General features: G+C 45.1%; 1 protein-coding gene across 3 annotated transcripts in view; it reads right to left on the bottom strand.

Annotated features, from left to right (window-relative positions):
• Positions 1 to 20,834, bottom strand: part of LOC308311111 (prickle-like protein 1) — a 138,244-nt gene that overhangs the window by 31,459 nt on the left and 85,951 nt on the right. Inside the window, exon 1 of one of the 3 annotated variants that reach the window (XM_080757646.1) lies at positions 14,796 to 15,081. The exons of the other annotated variants lie outside the window; for them this stretch is intronic. The gene's annotated coding sequence lies outside the window, so the exon portion shown is untranslated. Of the gene's footprint in view, positions 1 to 14,795; positions 15,082 to 20,834 lie in introns of those variants that run through there. 3 annotated transcript variants of the gene reach the window in all.

Genomic DNA, 20,834 nt, shown 5'->3' with positions numbered 1-20,834 from the left:
GCTATCATGGCTATTAGGGAGACAATACCAGTTTTTTTCACACCAGAGTACTTTGTGTGTGTGTGTGTGTGTGTGTGTGTGTGTGTGTGTGTGTGTGCGCGCACTCGTGCGCGTATTTATGCATGTGCGTGTGAGAGAGATATGTTGTGTGTCTGTGGATGTGTTAAGTTTTCTTTTTTAGTATCCTCATTCTGCAGATGATTGAGTTTTAAGATCCAAGGTAATTAACTCAGTGTACCAGCACTGTGCCGCACGCACACGCACACACACACACACACACACACACACACACACACACACACACACACACACACACACACACACACACACACACACACCTTAATTTGATATTGTTAAGTGATGCATTCCTTCTTTAATAGAACCCAGAGGACATTGTGACCATCTTACTGAAAGGTGAGCTACCGTGTGTGTGTGTGTGTGTGTGTGTGTGTGTGTGTGTGTGTGTGTGTGCAACGGCGTCAACTCCGGGAGTGCCTGAGAGTTTAAGCACCCACTGGCAAAATAATAAGCCAAAAAGCACCCACTGAAATGGAGGCTGAAGATCCCCTCCCCCTGGTCATTTTGTCACGTAGTCACACACCTTTACGGGGGGGGGGGGGGGGGGGGGGGGGGGGGGGCGCTTGGGCCACTGAGGTGGTGGGCAAACAGGTATTCATTCAAATGCTAATAAGGTGGCTTTTTTTCTTCTGCCAGGTAGAGAGTATAAATGTTGCATACAGTACAGTACAGGCTTTACTTCCATTTGACTACTATGATGAAGCCACCTCAAGCCAAGAAGAGATTCGTCCAGTCCATGCTACAATTCGGCGCCGCCGCTGCCACCGCCAAGACCCGGCTCCCAGTGCCCGCTACCGCCACACCGGCTCTGGTGCCCACTGCCGCCACACCGGCTCTGGCGCCCGCCGACAAGATCCCGCTGCCCGCCGCCGACAACGTAGCTGCCGAGGCGGACAGCACTGTCAGCGCCAACACAACGGCTCTTTTAAGAGCTAATAACACTGTCAGCAGCCAGCAGCCCGGGGGCGCAAATATGCCCGAAAATATCAACCCATCTGGAAAGAGACATTTACCTGGATCACGTACAACTCTACTAAAGACAAAGTGTTTTGTAGCCTTTGCTCTAAAGCTGTGGAGCTGGGTGCTACACTACCATCGAAAACAACACGCGAACAAGATACATTGAATGCGTTTACACGCGAAGGATTTTCCTCCTGGCAAAAAGCTCTTGAACGCTTCAAAAGGCACCAGAAATGTGATGTGCATCGAGATGCTGCCCTAGCCATCAACAGCTTTCATGCTGAAATGTTGGAACAAGATGCTGAAACAATTTAATGTGTTCGTTGTGAACTGAAAGCGCACTGTGTTCATTAGCAAACTGTAAATAAAGTACCAAACGAAAAAAAAAAAAACTAGTTTTCTTCCCCCGCTGGGGGGGGGGGGGGGTGGCTGGGGGCGGGACTAATGTAATGCTAGCACAACGTAATGCTAACACCAAAAGGGGTTCCCACCTAAAATGGGTCAACTGCGATACCATAGATAGATCAATGGTTTGGAGACCAGTGATCCATCCATTCATCTGCATGGCACGCTCACAAAGCCATAAACATGATTAACTATGCAGGCGTCCAGATTTACAGCCAACAGCAACCTCGGGTTGCGTCAGGCAATGAGATGTGCCAGCTAAGAGTTTATCTAGAAAATGGGCATCAGTCGTGAAAGACAAATCGAAAGTGTATACGTGGGAACCGTAGGAGGGCAACGTGTGATGACATATCGGGCATGAAGAATAGGAATGTTGCATCGTGCTAATTATGGGAAAGCCAGTGTGTGCTTTGAGTAATATGTGAACAGAATGTGAATGTGTGTGTGTGTTGCCCTGGTGGCTTAAAATAAAAACCTGTGTGTGTGTGTGTGTGAGAGTGTGTGTGTGTTGGGTTTTTAGAAGATAGATGTGGACCATGGGATGGAGGGGCTTAATGACGAGACCCTTGGGGAGTGGCTCGCCAGTGAACCGGTAAAAACGCACGCGGACAGACAGACACACAAACATGCATGTTCGCATCGACACACATGCGTGTGTACAACACACAACCTCTTACATAAACGTATTATACAGTATATAGATACACACAAACACATGCTGTATCTAGCTCTCTCTGTAGTACACACACACACACACACACACACACACACACACACACACACACAAACACACACACTCTCTCTCTCTCTCTCTCTCTCTCTCTAATATGTAAGCAAACTGCCTGTGAATTACACAACCGCTGCACTCATTTTCACATCCAGTGAAGCCACCAGTGGGAACGCATGGAGGCAGAGGCTGGGAACGGCCAGTCACACCATGCATTTCTGCTGCAGGCTCATTGTCACAGCCTGGCCGCAGTTTCACCTGCTTGGGGCCGACGGTTCTCAGAGCATATGGGGTTGGGAAGAGAAAGGGTGTGTCCAGGTGTGAAACCCTATACAGCCTGTACCATACTGTCGAGCGTTCCCCCAGGCCCCCGCTTTTTTTGGCTGAATATGGGTTACGAGAAAGAGAGACAAGACGGAGAGAGAGATAGGCAGACCACAATGACGCTGCATGTTAGGCAGTACAGGTTTGTCGGATGCTTTCATCGTGAGTGTTTCACATTGAATAGAATGAGCTTATAGTTTCGGTGAATGGTGTAACTGCCAGCTAGCTGTGTCCTATCGCGTCTTGCTTTGGCAAACCTCAAACGGACACATAAATTGCCACAATTCCTGGAGGTCAAATCCGTGAACTTTGTAGCCACAAGATATTTGTTCAAACCACTGCCTGTCCGTCCTATCCTATCACCCCCAGCAGACAGAGATGAAAACAAGACTACAAGGATAAAATCTCCAGCTAGTGGTCCCTAGAGGCTGTGCTGCTCCATACAGCAAAACCAGACCAAAGTGTCCCACTTTGTCTCTCTCTCTTTACGTGAAAGAGTGTGTGCGCGAAAGAGAGAGACATGTTATTGACTTTTTGCGTGGCACAGAGGAAGAGATAAAGTGGTTGTGTAATAATCTGTTGCAGTTTTATTATTGTAGCGGAGGGCATATATTACATAATAATTTGCAATATATGAGTAGGTGATATATTGTGTACGAAGTGACATTTTGGCATGAGGGTGGACGCCAAACGAAAAGCCATGCAGTAATAAATATTCAGTAGGGTTTATCCTCTGCGAAGCATGATGGTGCTCAGCAATACATGACATGATCATCTTTAGAGCGGCGCTACCAGTAATTCGGCTGGCGTCCGATTTCGGTAGCCTACTTGGCTCCCACGCGCTAACAACACACCTCTCAATGCTTTTAAGCCTTGAAAATAATTATGCCGAAGCCCATGATCCCTTATTATTTTTCATCTTAAGTTTCATATAAATATAAAAAAAATACATACATGTTCCCTTCCTTCCCGGATATTATTCAGCAAAGAGTTGAACAAAGATTATGACGATTATGCCGGGATTAGGGGGCGATGTGGTATTTGGTCTGAAGACAAGAGCTCATAGCCTCTGTCTTGACTCGCCCTGGTTTGCTCCCAGTGTGTACACTCACTGATCCATCACTCACACAGCAGCTCTGTGCCTGTCACTGGGCAGGGATCCAGGCCACACAGGCAAACCTCACATGGTCATCATTGCTTGACAGGAATACGGTGAGAACTAGGAGCATCAGTTACTCAAAAATAAAATGCTGTTTTGAATTGGGTGATTTTTACACAAGCCAACATATCTACAAATTGCTTGTTGCTATAGTGGTGCTCAAACGTTTTCATGTCCAGGACATGTTCTTGTGAGTTGTGACCACCAGAAGCAAAATGTTGAGTTAAAAATCTGTACTGTGTGGGGGTCCCCGCAACAACCACACCCCCATGAACGTGCCCAGGGGGGTGGCCCGGTTCCGGCGAGCCACCGTCCGAAACGGTCTAGAAGTGACAGAGTTACCGTGTTGCAGCTTCCCGTGCTCGGACATACAGACACAGACATGTTGTGTGAGCGGTGACCACCGCAGCGTGACAATAATGTGGTAGTTTTCAGTGGTCACCTCTTCACCGAAAACTGGACTATGAAATAAATAATGATATAAAATAAATAATATAGAATTTCAGCTAATCACACTTTCCAGAAAAAAATTAGAAAAATAATTAAACGCATTAGATTCAGAACATTTTCTTCTGGGGGAGTAGCAAAAAAATACCAGACTCCCTAAAGGAGCTACAGGGTGATTTATACCAAGTATAAAGCCATGCAGTTTTAAGCCCTTCGTTGTCTTTTTACCGTTCGATCTATACCAAGTATAAATCACGCCTAACTCTCTCATCTTAAACCCCTGAGAGGGTGGCTGGGTTTGGGTTCGACCAAGGATGCTCTCCCCTGTGGCATTCCATGGAATCCACGTCCCAATCTCCAGTAGCAGGCCTGATGCTCATGAGTAAACACAAAACACTGGTTGGGCTTGCTCCCTATTTCACATCCCTCTCTGTCTCTCTCTCTCTCTCTCTCTCTCTGCTCCTCCTGCTGTCTGCCAATCTTTCTTTCACATGTGCACTCTCTTCCTCAGTCTCCCTTCAAGCTGTCTCTTCATCTATCTCTCTTCCTTCCCCCAGGTTGTTTCTCACTCCATCTCCCTCTACTTTTCCCTGTCTCCGTCTTTCCTCTCTCTCTCTCTCTCTCTCTCTCTCTCTCTCTCTCTCTCTCTCTCTCTCTCTCTCTCTCTCTGACCAGTGACTACACACAAACTGACCATCACACAACATAAGTCAGTGGTTCTCTAACATTTTACGTCAAGAACCCACAAATTAACATGTATTTGGACTCCCACCTGACAATATATCCGTGTTTCAAAATGATTCAAATCAAGATCTTTCAGAACTTTTCACGAAATAAAAAAGAAAATAATCTACAGGGTTAAAGTGGTAACTTGATTTTCATGATATAATTAAGTAATTGAGCTGGGGACGTTGAGAACCGGCGATATAAGCCTGTGGTTTTCAACCCTTTTCATATCAAGGCCCATTATGTATTTGAGCCACGGACCACCATTTGATTACATCTAGCCTCTCAGACCCAAGACTTAGAATAATGTGTTAAGTAAGTAGCCTTGCTGAGCCATGAGGCCCATAAGGCAGGAGCCTATCTCCTGTTTCTGTAGCATGAGGCAGCTTGATGTACAAAATGGTAAAAAGGTAAATGGTGCATTCATATGCTTTACATAGAGTTGTGCATTACATTCACCCATTCACACACACATTCATACACTGATGGCGGCGGAAACCATGCAAGGCACCCACCAGCACATCAGGAGCAATTAGGGGTTCAGTGTCTTGCTCAAGGACACTTCGACACCAACTCTGGAGGAGCCCGGGTTCAAACTGGCAACATTGCGGTTACCATCCAGCCACTCCTGAGCCACCGCCGCCACCAAATGCACGGATGTATGCATGTCCCATTGCACACATATACTGTACATGCATACAGTAAACAGATGCACACAGGGTCGTATGCACTCACGGCCTGTGTGCATGCAAGTGTGCGTGTGTGTGTGTGTGTTGAATCAACACAGATCACACATGCAAGCAAACAAATGCCAGTGTGCAGACTGTGCACCAATACATGTGCGCACATATACAGTGCACGAGGATGGATGGACACACGTGCACAAGCCCTCACATGTTGGATTTCATGGGTGGCTGGCAGAGCATAATGGAAGTCTCCCTGGATGCAATTTACCCCCCCAGTTTACTGTCTGGCTTTGGAGGTCATTAGTGTAAAGCACAATAGACATTTATTTACTAGCTCATTAATGCAATTGGCGATTTCAACTCCACTTCACCACAGGGAGACAAAAAAGGGGGGGGGGGGGGGGGGGGGAAGCAGCGGATTTCATACCAGCAAAACAGAGATGACAGTCAAATGACTGTTTGCGTTGTGTTCTGGAAAACCCCAAGCTTTCAGCAGTTAACTGCTTTGAGCCAATATGTACTACATTCCACTTCACTCTCTCTCTGTCTCTCTATTGTACAGTGCAGTTTCTATCTGCCTCTCTCTCTCTCTCTCTCTCTCTCTCTCAGTCTCTAGCTGAAGGATATATGCCACTACTTGATTACAAACCACACGGCACAAAGGGCAGTTTGAGCTTGTCTTTAGTCAGCGGGGGAAAGCCAAGCCAGTTGTTATAAAACACTCTATACCTCTCATTAAATATGAGTGGATTGCGCTTGGAGAAATTCACTTAACTTACGGCAAGCGTGCGGTATATATATATATATGGCTCCGAGAACGTCGCCGAGGGGCGTGGGTTTTTGTATGGACAAACCGAGTTTCGCCTGAAACTCTCATAGCACACAAATACTATCCATCTGTACACAATGTGAATACTCGTTTTCATGTAGCCTTGAGCATGATCCAGGCAGTATCAGTAAAAAGTATGACGTTACATTGCAGACTTGTAAAATATATTTAGTAGTGGTGCAGGCACTGAACACAGGTGAGAAAAACTTGTATTATGGCTCTGCAGGCTGAGACTAGAATCTAGCGCTCAGGGTTCCTTCAGGGGGTTCTAATTGGACCCGTACAGGTCTGTAACTTTGTGAGTTATGGGGGCTCTGTCGCTCTTCAAATGCAGACGTTTGATAACCACTGCTATAGTTTATGGATTTTATGTGAAGGGTGCTTTCAAATGACAAAAAAGGGGGGGAAAAAAAGATGAAAGGCCTTTTTTTGGTGAATTTGGTGAACCCCTCCTCCCTCCAGCTTAACTGGCACCATGTTTACCACAACGAGCAACAATTTCCTGAGTGCGGGTGGCAGAATCAGATTGGGGGGATTGGTCCATTTCCCTTCGGACAACACCCCCCTTCCCCACAGGTCTCCAGGGACAGTCTGAATAGTAAGGAGATGGACAGACAGATAAGGACACACATATCCCCTCTCCCTACTCAAAGACCACTGGGGACGGAATGGGTGGGGGTGCAGCCAAAACTGTGATGCATATCCTTGACAAGACTGACGGAAACGTATGATTCCCATGCCAGTAAAGGCCCTTTGAATTTAATTGAGAGAGAGAGAGAGAGAGAGAGAGAGAGAGGACAACAGCAAATGGAAGGAGATAGGGAGTGAGTACTTTACCCATTTTATATCTTATCTTCGTATAATTGATCCTCACAAATGCTCATTATAAGATGATAACATTTCTCTGTCTACTCGCTCTGTTGTACTGAAGGTTGTGGACAGTTCAGAAACCTGCCTACCAATGACATCATCAATGGGGATTTCGAGCTAACTAAATAAACTAAAGTCTCTCTCTTCCTGGAAAGTTAGCACACTGAAATAGAAGTAACTGTTGATGAAACATAAACATTACAAATTGAAATCTGTGAACCGATGATGTCACTGGTAGGCAGAATTCGGAACTAGACAGAAATGGTACCATATTATAATGAGCATTAGTTAGGACCAATTATATGAAGATGGGTGATGTGCTCCTTTAAGAAAGAGAGAGAGAGAAAATTAGGTGTAGACAGAATAGAAAGGCTGGATAGAATTACAATGGTATGCGTGCTATTATTTCCAGAAGACAGACGAAAGAGAGCTGAAGATGGCAGAGGACAGGGTGAGAGGAGGAGTATCATGGGCGCGAAAAAGACAAACACGGAAAGTAAGAAAATGCAAAAGTACGAAGTCAGCTGAGGACTCGGTGCATGACAGAGAGAGAGAGAGAGATGGGTTGAAGACACAGCGAGTGGGAGGGGTGTGTGTGTGAGAGAGAGGCAGAGAGAAAAGAGGACAGATACAAGAGAGAAGGAAGGGGTATATGCACGACTGAAAGAAGCAGAGAAGAACCATGGAGAACGAGTGAGCGTGAGAGTGACGGGAAGGAAGAGAGAGAGAGTGGGCATTTGGTCTGTGATCAGGCCTGAGTGGAGGCCATCCGAGCTCTTCGGCTTGTGTTGCTACTAGCCTTATGCCTGATTAATACGACGTTGTGACTCGTGTGATGGCGGTCCGTGCCGAAAACAGCAGATCTACAAGCTCAAAGTGCGGTGCGATGCTGCTGTGTATACTTTCGCAATTCGTACAGAGTACATAGAGTAGAGACAGAGTTGCGACATTGAGGGGGCAGAAAACAGCCCGGTCACGTGGTTCACGCGCGAGCCCATAGACTCCATTCCGTAAACTTCCGGTGTCCCTATTCGCCAATAGAAGTCTATATGTTTCTCCTACCCATTTTGATCAGCGAGGGTGCGAGGGGCGGGGCAAGGTGACGGCCCTGGAACAGAGTTGTCGTAAATCCGTCTCACTCTATGGCTCTGCTTTCGCTGCGGGAAATCAGGCCCGAGGAACGCACCGTCCAACCACCTGAGACCAATTTACTCTGCCATGTTTCTGTGCTGCACATGTTCTCTACACACACTGTATCTCCTGTCTGCACAAATGAATGGCTTTCATTTCGCAAAACACTATGTAACTGTTTTGGAATAATTCCTACCACCTGAAATTCACCCACCCACCCCCCTCCCTTCTCTCTTCCTAGACCGTCTCTCCCCGTCTTGCCAAATGAATAGCTTTCATTTGCAAGACAACACTGTAATTATTTTGGAATCATTTTTAACACGTGAAATTAATCTCTCCTCTCTCTCTCTCTCTCTCTTTCGGTTACCAAAAGGACACGTGGCCTCTTGTCAGAATCAGACCTGCGATCCGTCTGTAACTACACGACCGGCGGTCCATCCCCGCTGCAGGTTGCTGCGTGCATTGGAGAGGTAAATGCATAGGCTACACGTACCAGGTGACTTACAAAAATCACACCCAAACATAAGTGCGTGTGATCCAGGGATAGAGGCCTTTCATGTCGTGCCCGATCAAAGGGAACCGCTCAAAAGTTATCATTTCCACAACTTTGTTCCGTCATCTGGCCCCGGCAGGGATCATTCGAATCGCAATAATTACATGCTTGTTGTGCAGTTGGCGTGCCTTTCCATATGAGACTGTACGTCCCCCCTATACTGTTTACCTTAAGGTGAGCTTTTTAAAAAGCCTTTTAATTACCATCTGCTAATAATCATCAGCTTTAATGTCTACATAACAACCGCGCCTGGCGACGGCCAGCGTCTGGCCCGCTGTGTGTGTGGGAGTGGGATATAGAGAGAGTGTGTCTGTATGTATATGGAGAGAGAAAGTGTATGTGTGCGCTACCAGCAGTATTTGGGCTGCTCTCTTATGTACTGTGTGTGTGTGCATGTGCAAGTGTGTGTGTGTGTGTGTGTACATGTGTGTGTGCGTACATGTGTGTGTGTGTGTGTGCAGCTTTAATTATCATCAAATAGAGCTGTGTGTATGTGTAATTAAGGTGGTGCCTCTCGTACACAGGAGCTCTCTCTCCCCTCAGAAACACCACCACAGCAGCTACGTCTCTAATAACAAGTGCTGCGGGCGTCTTTTATTTGAGCTGCTGTACAAGTTTTGACACAGAGCGTGGCTGTCAAGCTCCCCAATCCGCGGTCCACATTATTCGCCGGCCCCGATGTTTGTCTAAGCCCTGGATTGCCTCCGCTCTCCGCAGACTGACCATAATACCAGGCCTGCGCAGCCAAACGTGGCCGGCGGGGTTTTTTGGTCTCTGACCACGCGAACCGGCCCAAGAGCAACCACGATTAGCCGAACCCCCTCACTACAACTCCCATCCCCCGTTTACATTACAGCAATGGCTTAGTTGCGAGCGGGTTTTCGTCCACCGTAAATAACCGATCTACAAGCTCACAGCGCACGGTGACTACATAACTACTACGGTAACTTTACAGCCTTTACATCTTCTCTCGCTAGCCACACACGGCAAAATCCCAACATGCTTGGCTTGTCTCCCCGCACCCCAGCTTTGTTGGACGCAGTACTGATGATAAATATAAGCTACATGCCTAAAATGTGACGCGAGAATGCATTGCACCATTTCCTGATCAGTTCCTGATCTCTCCAGGCACAGTGTCAACAGCTGCTGGCGTTCTGCTGGACGAGGATACATGTTTGACTAGCTGGATGAAGACCAAGATACCACAATATGCTTTAATTGGTTTCTATGCCTCAGAGCAGCTCTAATTTTGTCATTAACTGTCAATCTCGTTCTGCAGTTCGACCCCTCTGAAGTTTAGCCCTGACGCACTTGACTACTACTACAGTGGGAATTGGCTTGGCAAGAGAGTCTGTAGTTATGAGTGATTTACCAAGTACACAGTCTTGCACTTGATTTATTTCTATATGACAGCACAAATAGGCCTGTGTGTGTACAGTACACCGAGTGGTTTGACGTAGGCACACACAAAACTGTATTATTGACATACCGATACTGTAAATGGAAGCACACACACACACACACACACACACACACACACACACACACACACACACACACACACACACACACACACACACACACACACAGTTTATCTTTCATATTGGGTCCATTTATTTAATGTCATGCCAAGCCTTGCTCCAATCCAAACACTGGGACATAAGCCATCCATCCATGGATGCTGCAGGGACCGGCAGCAACTAACTACCCCCGAACAAACACCACCACCACCACTCTAAACATATAGACTAAACTGCCTGTATAAAAAGTCTACACTTGCAATTACGACACGTGCCATTTGGCAGAAATGTTTACACCCAGTGCTTTTTACTGTACTGTCTGAAAACAGGCGCAAGTTTATGAGTGTTGCATTCCAGTTCTATTCATTGAAAAGCTGTATGTCATGTACAGACTATGTAATGTGCAAAACGTGAAAACAAACATCTATTAAGACAACTGAATGATTTGATCAGTCATTGCCCTAATTCATCATCCAATATTCGTTTTACCAAGGTTCTAGTCTGCACAAGCGCATATTATCCACATGAAACAATGAAACAATTTGATATCATTTTATGCTCTATGACTCATCTTTTATGGAGTGGCTCTCTATTTTTATAGGAAGCTTGTGTAATACCCGGCCGTAACTTGCTCCTCCAAAGGGAGCTAGTTCTCTTGGCGAGGCTTGTTGCTTGCCTTGTCTACCTGAGTTGGAGATCTGGGTTCGATTCCAGCTCAGGGTGCTAAACGTTACACTAGCTGTCTATAAGGGTCTGTCTGTGTGTATGACTTTCCGGATCTAATCGCTGGACCAATCAGTGGCAAATTTGCTGCTGCCAGTTAGGCCAAAGAAGTGCTCTGTGCATTCATTTTCGCATATGTTTTATATTTTTTGAAATATTTGACTTCAATGGGTCTCGGATGGTGCTGAAACCTTGCTCAAATATGGACCCATATGTCCTGGATATGTCTTAGATGACTGATGTCGTAGATTGGCCACATGAAGTCCGAGATCCACATGGAAACCACACAGTTATTAGACCGGTCTTGTTTTTTTTTTTCTTTGAATGGATTCCTGGTATCTCAGGAATCAGAGAAGCAATGCTTTCAACGGTTTTTCGTGCTACAGTCAGATGAGGTGTTTTAGCCGAGTAACTGGTGGGCGGCCGGCCGGGCCTGCGTCTCTGAATTCTGGATCCAGACCCCCCCCCCCACACACACACACACACACACACACACACACACACACACCAACAGAACACCCCGGGGTCGTCAACTAAAGAGGTTTTCCAGGAGAGGTTCCAACAATATCAAAACAATCTCCCGGCTGGATTTCCTCTTTGGCAGTAGAACCGCCTCTGGAGAAAGGGGAGGGGGGGGCATACATACGATGGAACGTGCACTGCAGGATCGAGCCTTATGTTTTCAATCTTCCCACCCTGGTGAACCCAAGCCTGCTTGTGCTGTTGAAGTGTGCATCCATCTCTGGATGTTGGAGAGAGAGAGGAGAGAGCCCCCCCCCCCACCCCCAAGAGCAACCAAACAAAAGTGGCAAGGACGCAATTATGATTATGCAGAATGCATAAGCATGTTGGGATAATATTATTCTGGTGAAAGCTGGATTTGAAAGTGTAATCAAATGTCTCACACCAGGTTAGCAGTCACTTCCCTGCATCCCTTTGTAACACAGTCTCTCTCTCTCTCTCTCACACACACACACACACACACACACACTTCGTCTAGTCAAGAAATAGCTCCTGGCTTCATTGAAATCCTCCGTTGTAGCCTTTCCTCCGACCTCTTCTTTCTTGGCTAAGAAAATAATAACTGCCTTCTCTAGCGAATGCAGAAATAAAAACCAGGGGTGTTAACTTTTCTTACACTCTCAGAGTGTTACATTAACACTAGATGTGACTGTGTGGGTGGACAGATGAATAATGATCAAATGCATGTGTGACACTGCTCTGGCTCGTGCTCCTCTGCATTCCCATTGGTTCCTCCTCTGAACGCTGACAACCTATCCATTTATCTACTGTACAGTGCTCTTCACAAACCGCCCCGGAACGCACGCATGCTAAATGCTTAAATGCAATGTATAGCCCATAAGTTTGAGGTATAAATCAAGCTGTCGGGGTTTCAGAACACACGCCAACGCAATTTAAAATAGCGATGTAATGAATTCTCTGACAACAAAGGGCCACTGTGTTTTGAGTGCAGAAGCAGCCAGACACTGGAGACATTAGATGCAATGTTATGTGCAATACGAGACAGCGAACAAGCACCGCAGTGCAGTCCAGTTGGTCACCTGAGGGACAGGCTGACTGCACTTAAGTATGTACAAATGGAACCAGATGAACCCTACGGGTCCATTTGGTTCCATTTGTACTGCACTCTCAGAATTTTATTGTGTGGATTCTTCGATGTGGTCTCAATGGCTGACCCATTAACTGGAGCTTTAACTAGGTAGACCTTTCACGGACATACCCCCAGCTGACACACAAACGCACACATGAAAACACACTCGCTAGAAACGCGTGAGGAGACTAGCGCACGCGCACGCACAAATGCACACACTATGTAAATTGATATTCAAACAAACACAACCTTGGCGAGGAAACACGCACACAAACCTCTAACACATTAACAAAACATGTCGGTTGTACCTCCAGCAGAAGTGAAGTGGAGTTAATGAGCAGTGCACACCACTCCAATGACTGGCCCTGTGTGTCCCTGACTCCCTATGTGTCTATGTACAGTATGTCTGTTTCAACCGTTTGTTATCTACAAAGCCTGCAATGCCGCTGGGGGACCTAGAGTGGCACTGTTGAGCAGCCCAAACTAAGGGACACTCACACTGAGCACCACAACTATAACAATAAAAGTATAACTATAATAAAACTGTATAAGTTTGAGTTGCACCGCTCAGTTCACAGAGGTGTGATTTGTTTAATTCTGGCAGGCTGGCCATTTGGCCCCCGACTGAGAGGATATGACAGTGACTGTCATATCCTCTCAGTGACTGTCATATCCTCTCAGTCGGGGGCCAAATGGACTGTCAGACAGTCCACTCCAGTCACCTGATCCAACTGCTTTGGAGTTGCAACCTCTGCTCTGCCCCACATCACTTGATCTATTCACTACCTACCTATACGTGGCATACAGCCATATCAATTGAAGAAACTGTCAAGAAAGAAAAGTGGATATATTTAGGTGATCATGTGATACAGTTACAGTTATTAATTTCCAAAGCAAGTTCTGTGCTGGTGTTCAATGTCAAGCATTTTCTTATCACCGTTATGAAAAAAGACTATCCACATTACACAACTAGAACCAATACGTTCTTACTTAGGGGCTGTTTTTGCAATGCACACTAAACAGCATTCTGCTGGAACGTTATGATTCTTCTACCATGATGAACTGAAGAGTAAAACTATTCCACAATCCCCGACGACTAAGAGCCTACGTCTTCATTCACATACATTATATATATATGGCCGCTAGGTGCCACCACTGACTTCAATATGCTGGCCGGTTGAATCGTTGGTTCAGGTTCAGGTAGTTTTAGGCTACTTCATGTTGTGTCTTTGGACATGGCATGTATGTAGCCTGTCAAAACTGATACGAGAGTAAAGTATTGCTACTAGGGCTATAAGAGCTGCCCAGAGGGCGCAGAGGAGGTCGTTAAAGGCAGAATAATACACTGAGAGAGAGCGAGAGAGAAGACAGAGAGTGTGTGTGAGTGTGTGTGTGTGTGTGTGTGTGTGTGTGTGTGTGTGTGTGTGTGTGTGTGTGTGTGTGTGTGTGTGTGTGTGATTGAGAGAGAGCACCTGAGTGACAGGCAACAGCTGAGTCCACACATCTGGAGAGACCAAACGAGCAGCGCTTCTCGATGCAACCCTCCATTAGTGCGTCTTTACGCGGGCGGCACACACTTTCCGAGCCCCAAAATCCGTCTCCAAACCCAGGCTCACTTCCCCCCTCCCACCATTTCAGTTTGTATTTTATTTTATTTTAAATCACGGCTCGTTTAGCCCGGGTAAACTTTAAGTAAAGTGCGTTTGGTGCGGCTAATTATTGTCACACGCTGGGCAGTCTGAGCCAATAACTTCCAAAGCAACAATGTTATCAAGCGATAAACCTTCTAGGTGAACATTAACCACCTTGATGTTTCCATTCCCATATGTAAAGAAAATCCGCCGCAAATAGGCTTTCACATGAAGACAAGAGTACATTTTATGTACTTAACGAAGTGGTTACATTGGGGGGGGGGGGGGGGGGGAGAAAACAGTAATGGCCTGCATGCGCTACAATAAAGCAATAATTAAATTGGGGTAGGCCTACACAACAAAACAACTTAAAAACAATAATGAATTCATTCCAAGGAAAGACTGACACTTTACCTCTAACTCCGCGTCCGAGCAAAGTATGGCAGCGACTCTGTCCGGGGGAATATTCCTTTATTAGAATAAAACCGCAACCGGAGGCATTTGGGCCGACTTCAATTGGGCGAACACAAAAGTCCGATAATATTCACTGGACGTCTTCTTTGCAGAAAAAAGGCTGAGAAAGTGAGTAAGAAAGAAAGAAAAGAAGCACAGAATGACAGAAGTAGTAGAGTGTTTGGCTGCTGCAGAGCTGAGCTCCCTCTCGTCCCGTCAGACAGTTAAAGCGTCCAGAGACTCACCACCACCACGGGCGAAATGACATTAACGCTGCAGCCGCTGCTGCTCTCCGCCGATTGGTTTAAACTAGCACCCCCCCCCACACACACACACACCCCAACACACACACACACACACACACACACACATTCTTAGCTGTCTAGAGAACGTGGGCCGTCTCCAATGTGTGTCACAGTCTCATTTACAGATGTACGGCATTACTACTCGCTCTACACTTCAGCGCACAGCCGCACGGCACCGTGACATTTGTGACTCGACCCAGCCCAGGGTCGCTTGCCGACCAGCAGTGCTTCCGTTATCGGCCAGACGGTCAACACCGTCGTAGGCTATACAAGCGATGAGCTTCGGATTTGTTTCTTAATGAGAGAATCAATCAATCTAGAAAATAGTGTTTCATTGTATCCTGACTGGCTGGCTCCCTCACAACTCAGTAAATCAGAGGTTTCATATTTTTCGTCCACTGACCTAAATGAGTCACATCGGTCTCTTGGCCTGCCAACACAGACTTATTAAAATATTCATTTCGGCTTCCATCACTTTTTTTCTTTTGTCAAGGAAGGCATTATACTCTTCTTTGTTTCTTTCTTCACCCTTCACTCCGGCTACCTATACAAATATTCACTGGGAGTAGCTCCAGTACTGACATTACGTTTTAAAATGCCTTGCCCATTCTTGAAACATGGTCCTTGACCCTTTTGGGTCCTGACATAGTTCAATAAATATTATATTATGGAAGTATAGGCCTATGTCTAAATATGCCCATGTGCAATAAAAATGACTCTATAGACTAGAGTAAAATAATAATGTACCACTTTATGACTAGAATTTCAAAGTGGGTGAGACTGAGACACTCAGAGGCACCTACATTGTTCTAAGAAGAGAGACCATTTTATTATTATTATTAGTAGTAGTAGAAGTATAGTAGTAGTAGTAGTATAGTAGTAGTAGTAGTAGTAGTAATAGTAGTAGTAGTAATAGTAATAGTAGTAATAGTAGTAGTGGTGGTAGTAGTAGTAGTATAGTAGTAGTAGTAGTAGAAGTATAGTAGTAGTATAGTAGTAATAGTAGTAGTAGTAGTAGTAGTAGTAATAGTAGTAGTAGTAGTAGTGGTGGTAGTAGTAGTAGTAGTAGTAGTAGTATTAGTATAGGCCTAGTAGTCTTTTAATAACATTTCCATGAGTCGCCTGTAAGTCAAACAAATGGCTCCAATTCAAGGATAACGACTAAGATCTAGATTATTATTATTCACCAAACTTCAACTAATAATTTTGTGCAAATTGTAAATAGGTAGAAGAACTCTCAACTCTGGAATAAGAACTCTATAGCGCAGCAGCTCCCACCTTTTTTGGATCAGGGCCCACTTAAATCTCTAAAGCATTTGCATTTAGATGGGTGGACCGCGTGTATTTTTATGTTTATGTTTAATGATCAATCAATCAATTGTTTTCTGACTTGGATCAATGGAACTAACGTAGTAGGCTATATATTTATTAATCGTTATTAAAACCGACAACGTTTAACGTTAATATCATTTTATTATCAATAAAATAAAATCATAGTATTTTGCCTATTATTTGGGGGCTCACTTGAATTATCCTCAGGGCCCACCAGTGAGCCCCGACCCACAGGTTGGGAACCTCCTGTGTAGCTGAATTCCCTGATTCACTGGCAGAGTCTGGGAAGTGAAAGGCAGCCGTTTGTGTGTCTGTCGGGGAGGCTGGCAGAGTGACAGCGCAGGTCAAACAGTATGGCTTATTGTCCCTGCCAGCTAGTCGGCCCACACACATAGGCACCCCTGGGTGACCTCACTCACCCCTGGCACGGCAGTCGCTGCAACAACGTGATTTATTTCTGTATTTTAGTTCTTTTTTTCTTTCTGTCGAGTCTGCCAGTAGCCGCAGTACAGTAGAACAGGAGTACTTATAGCGTGTTTGCTCTTATCGCACATAACATTGACGCCTCCGGTGTCTGGCTGCTTCAGAACCCAAAACAGTGCCTTTTGTTGCCAATACATTGCATCAAAAGAATTTCATCATGCTTGTAGTATAGCCTATACATTGTATTGTATTAGGCAGCCCAATGCTGCTGTATAGATTTACAATAATGACTTCCTCTGTCACTAACATTAGCAGTAATAGCGGTCAAGGGCACAAGATGCAACCTGTGTAAATAGTTACTTTTTCATGCGCCACACAGGCCACACTCTCTCCGTCTGTTCCTCTTACTCCATCCTTATACTTCATTGTCTTCCCTCATCCTCCTTCTACAGCCCGTCTTCCGTTCTCACTCAATAGACATGCAGAGCAGCTAATCTCTGCGTTCATTTTGTGAACCTCCCCCTGTCACACACTATGTGTATGTATGTAGTATGTACATTTACAGGCACGCACCCACCCACGCACGCACGCACGCACGCACGCACGCACACACTTCTGAACCCCATAGCGGGAAACCCGATAATCTTCTCAATCTCGATTGCTTTCTCTCCACCTGTTCACCTCAACTCCACACAGAATAGAGGCTTCCTCTGTGCTTCAACTCATTGCTTTGTATGCTGCGCACAGACATCTGTAACATTAAGCCTACCGGTACTGCACAGAAAGATAGACAGAGGAGCGAGAAACAGAGACAAAGAGTGAGAGAGAGAAAGGACAAGAGACAAGAAAATAAAAAAGACCAAGGAATACAGAGAGACTTACTGTAGAAAGAGACAAAAAGAGAGAAATATAGTGAGGGAGACAGACGGAAACAGAGACAGAGCAGGGGTTGAGATAAGAGAAAGAGGGAGAAAGTGAGAGGTTGAGTAGAGGCTATAAAAAGTTAGGTGACGGTCTATACATTGTCACTCTGGATTTTGTTGTGGGGACTAGGGAGACAGTTAGGATGTCAGGTGGATGAACAGGGTGCACAGACAAGGGGTCAGTGAATCTTACCCACGTCACCGTGCGGTATACAGGCATCGTGTCAGGAGCCGGATAGCGCTCCATCACAGCTGATCACCGCCTTTCATCTGCCTCTCCTGCTCTCCGACCTCATCTCTTCCTGTTCTTTTGTGGAGGGAGTCTTTGAAAGCGATCCCCGGTGTCCCCTCCCCATCTAGGATGGCTTGCTTTGTGATGGCGACCGCTACAGGGGATGTGGGTCACATGAATGGAACTCTATGGTCAGGTTGTACTTGATGGACACACGTTTAAAAATGTGGACATATTCTGCAATGAGGACATTGTCATTCTTGGTGGCATCAGACGTTGGTTTGAAATGTTGGTCTAGTTAAGGGGAAAACGTAACTGATTCCTAACCTAAATCCAATTGCGCGCACACACAGTTTGGGAGAAAAATACCCTATGCCTAATGTGTATTTCTCTGCAAGATGTTGGACAGAACAATGGGATTCAGGGGGAAATGTTGTGAATTTTCCCTTTAGTGACAGTGGTGACGAGGCGAGCAAACACCCCATAATTAAGTTACCCCCTCCCCTCCCCTCCCACACACACACACACACACACACACGCACACATACCGTACGCACACGCACACACACGCACACACACACACACACACACACACACACACACACACACACACACACACACACACACACACACACACACACACACACACACACACACACACACACAGCCGTATCTAGGAATTAGGAAACACGCACAGGAACCTTTAACACAGTAACACAAATATCCGTTGTACCACGAGCAGTGAAGTGTATAGCTATAGTGACGCAGCAGCTATTGAAGTACGAGAGCATGGTTTGCTGAGACACAGTCCGTCTTTTCATCTGACCATTTGTATCCTTAAAACGTCAAACTTATACATCATGTGTGCACAAGGTGGTCAACTCATAAAGCAGTTAACATGCTTCAGAAATGCACTTCAGTTGAAGTGCATTTCATTCCAAAGTAGCTTATACGGTATCTTGCATACCAGGGTATCTGATTCACCAGGACTCAATGAAAGGTACATTATCTTGAGCACTTTACTACTGATGGTATCGGAGCTTAACCAAGCTGATCTGTCATGTGCAGGTGGCAGGTCTGGTTTGATGTCCCGATAACAGGCTGTGGCCATCTTTCACTACATTAAGCAGTGCAATATGCCAGTGGTTCTCAAGACCTCCAAATTGATATGTATTTGGCCACGCACCACGCATCTGAAAATATTTTGTGCCGGTGACCCCCATACAAGATTTCTTTGAAAATAGCTACAGCTTGTGAACTTCTATTCATGGTGGCACTATAACAGGCCGCTTTAGATTGTGGCCTATAACTCTTGACCTATACAGTATATCGAAAACACATTGTTTTTCCCCCCTGACTCCTTGGATCATGACGCAACTCTCCATACAGACCACACCCATTTTCTTTTCCATTTTGCGTTGTCTTCAAAACAATCTTTTTGGACTAGTTGTCCAAAACTCATACTGATCGGTACACATCATCTCTGGAGCCATGTGATGAACAAACCTGTATTATTCAGAGTTTTCATATTCTATCTTCTGGTTGGCTAGGATTGCTTTCCAAAGTTTGCAGGAGGGGCCTCAAACTCCATATATAACAGAACATCCAATCAACCCCAAATTGCTATCGCATGTTGAGGGGCCTCTATAGAGAACACCTCCTAAAACACTTTTGGCTACAGCTTAAACATGTGTTTCTGAAGATTTTAGTGGAGCATCAGTCCTTTTTTGTAATATGTAAAAAAGAAAAAGAAAAACAACAAAGTTAATCGCAATTGGGAAATTGGTTTGCAAGCTAGTTGGCTAGATTTTAGTACCTCAATTCGGTTTCTTAGCATTCTGGCTTGCTATAGGTAGTTGTGACAGCATAGCATCCTATTTAATATAGGTAAAAGAGATTGCAATTTAACTCAATTTATATTTGATAATTGTATAACTGTTGAAGATATCTGACCAATATTTGGAGTTACATCATGACCCAAACGCAAGGTTTAATTGCGTTTTACTTGCACTGTACCAACATAATGCTATGGCTCATTAACTTCTCTGGCTTAATTCGGAAGGTGGCGTGAAGAGGCATTGTTGCTCAAACTCCAAATATACTATATCAACACCTGTCTACCCACATGTTGCAATGAACCGTCATAGCTTAAACATGGATTAGAATGTTGTAAATGCTGGCATTAAAACGTTAGATATATAATTGTAGTTAGTCTGTGTGGACATATAATTATTGTTTATATCACAGGAGGCTTGCATGACTAGATATGCACAATAATTATGAAGTCATTGAGTTAATGGTTTGGAGGGGGCTTGCTCAACCATGCAACTATCCTATGATGTTGATAAAACACTTAGACTAGTACTGGATATAGAGACAGCAGCAACATCAGCAGAATTCATGAAATGTATTACAGAGCACAGTGCTTCTCAAAGTGTACCCAGCAAAATGAGTTGATCAAAAACACTTTCATCACTTTGATCCTAATATGCATTGGTTATTTGATAACAGCCGATATACAAGCTCACAACACGTCACAATGTGACCCTTTGCGAGCTTATAGATCGGCAACTTTCAAAACATCTCGAAAAAAGGGAACATTTTGGAATAGTAGTACAAATGTTGCGTATATTTAGAGTAAAAATGAAAAAGTTTGAGAACCACCGCTGTTTTAGAGTGCAGGTGGCTGATTTGATCTGGGTGTGCCACATAGCAGTCAAAGTAAGAAAACGTAAGATTCCAAATTTCATGTATAGATGCTCTGAAAACTGATATACACTCATTT

This window comes from Protomyctophum bolini, assembly GCF_963924005.1.
Source record: "Protomyctophum bolini genome assembly, chromosome: 23".
Classification (NCBI taxonomy): Eukaryota; Metazoa; Chordata; class Actinopteri; order Myctophiformes; family Myctophidae; genus Protomyctophum; species Protomyctophum bolini.
This window is presented reverse-complemented; position numbering and strand designations above follow the sequence as displayed.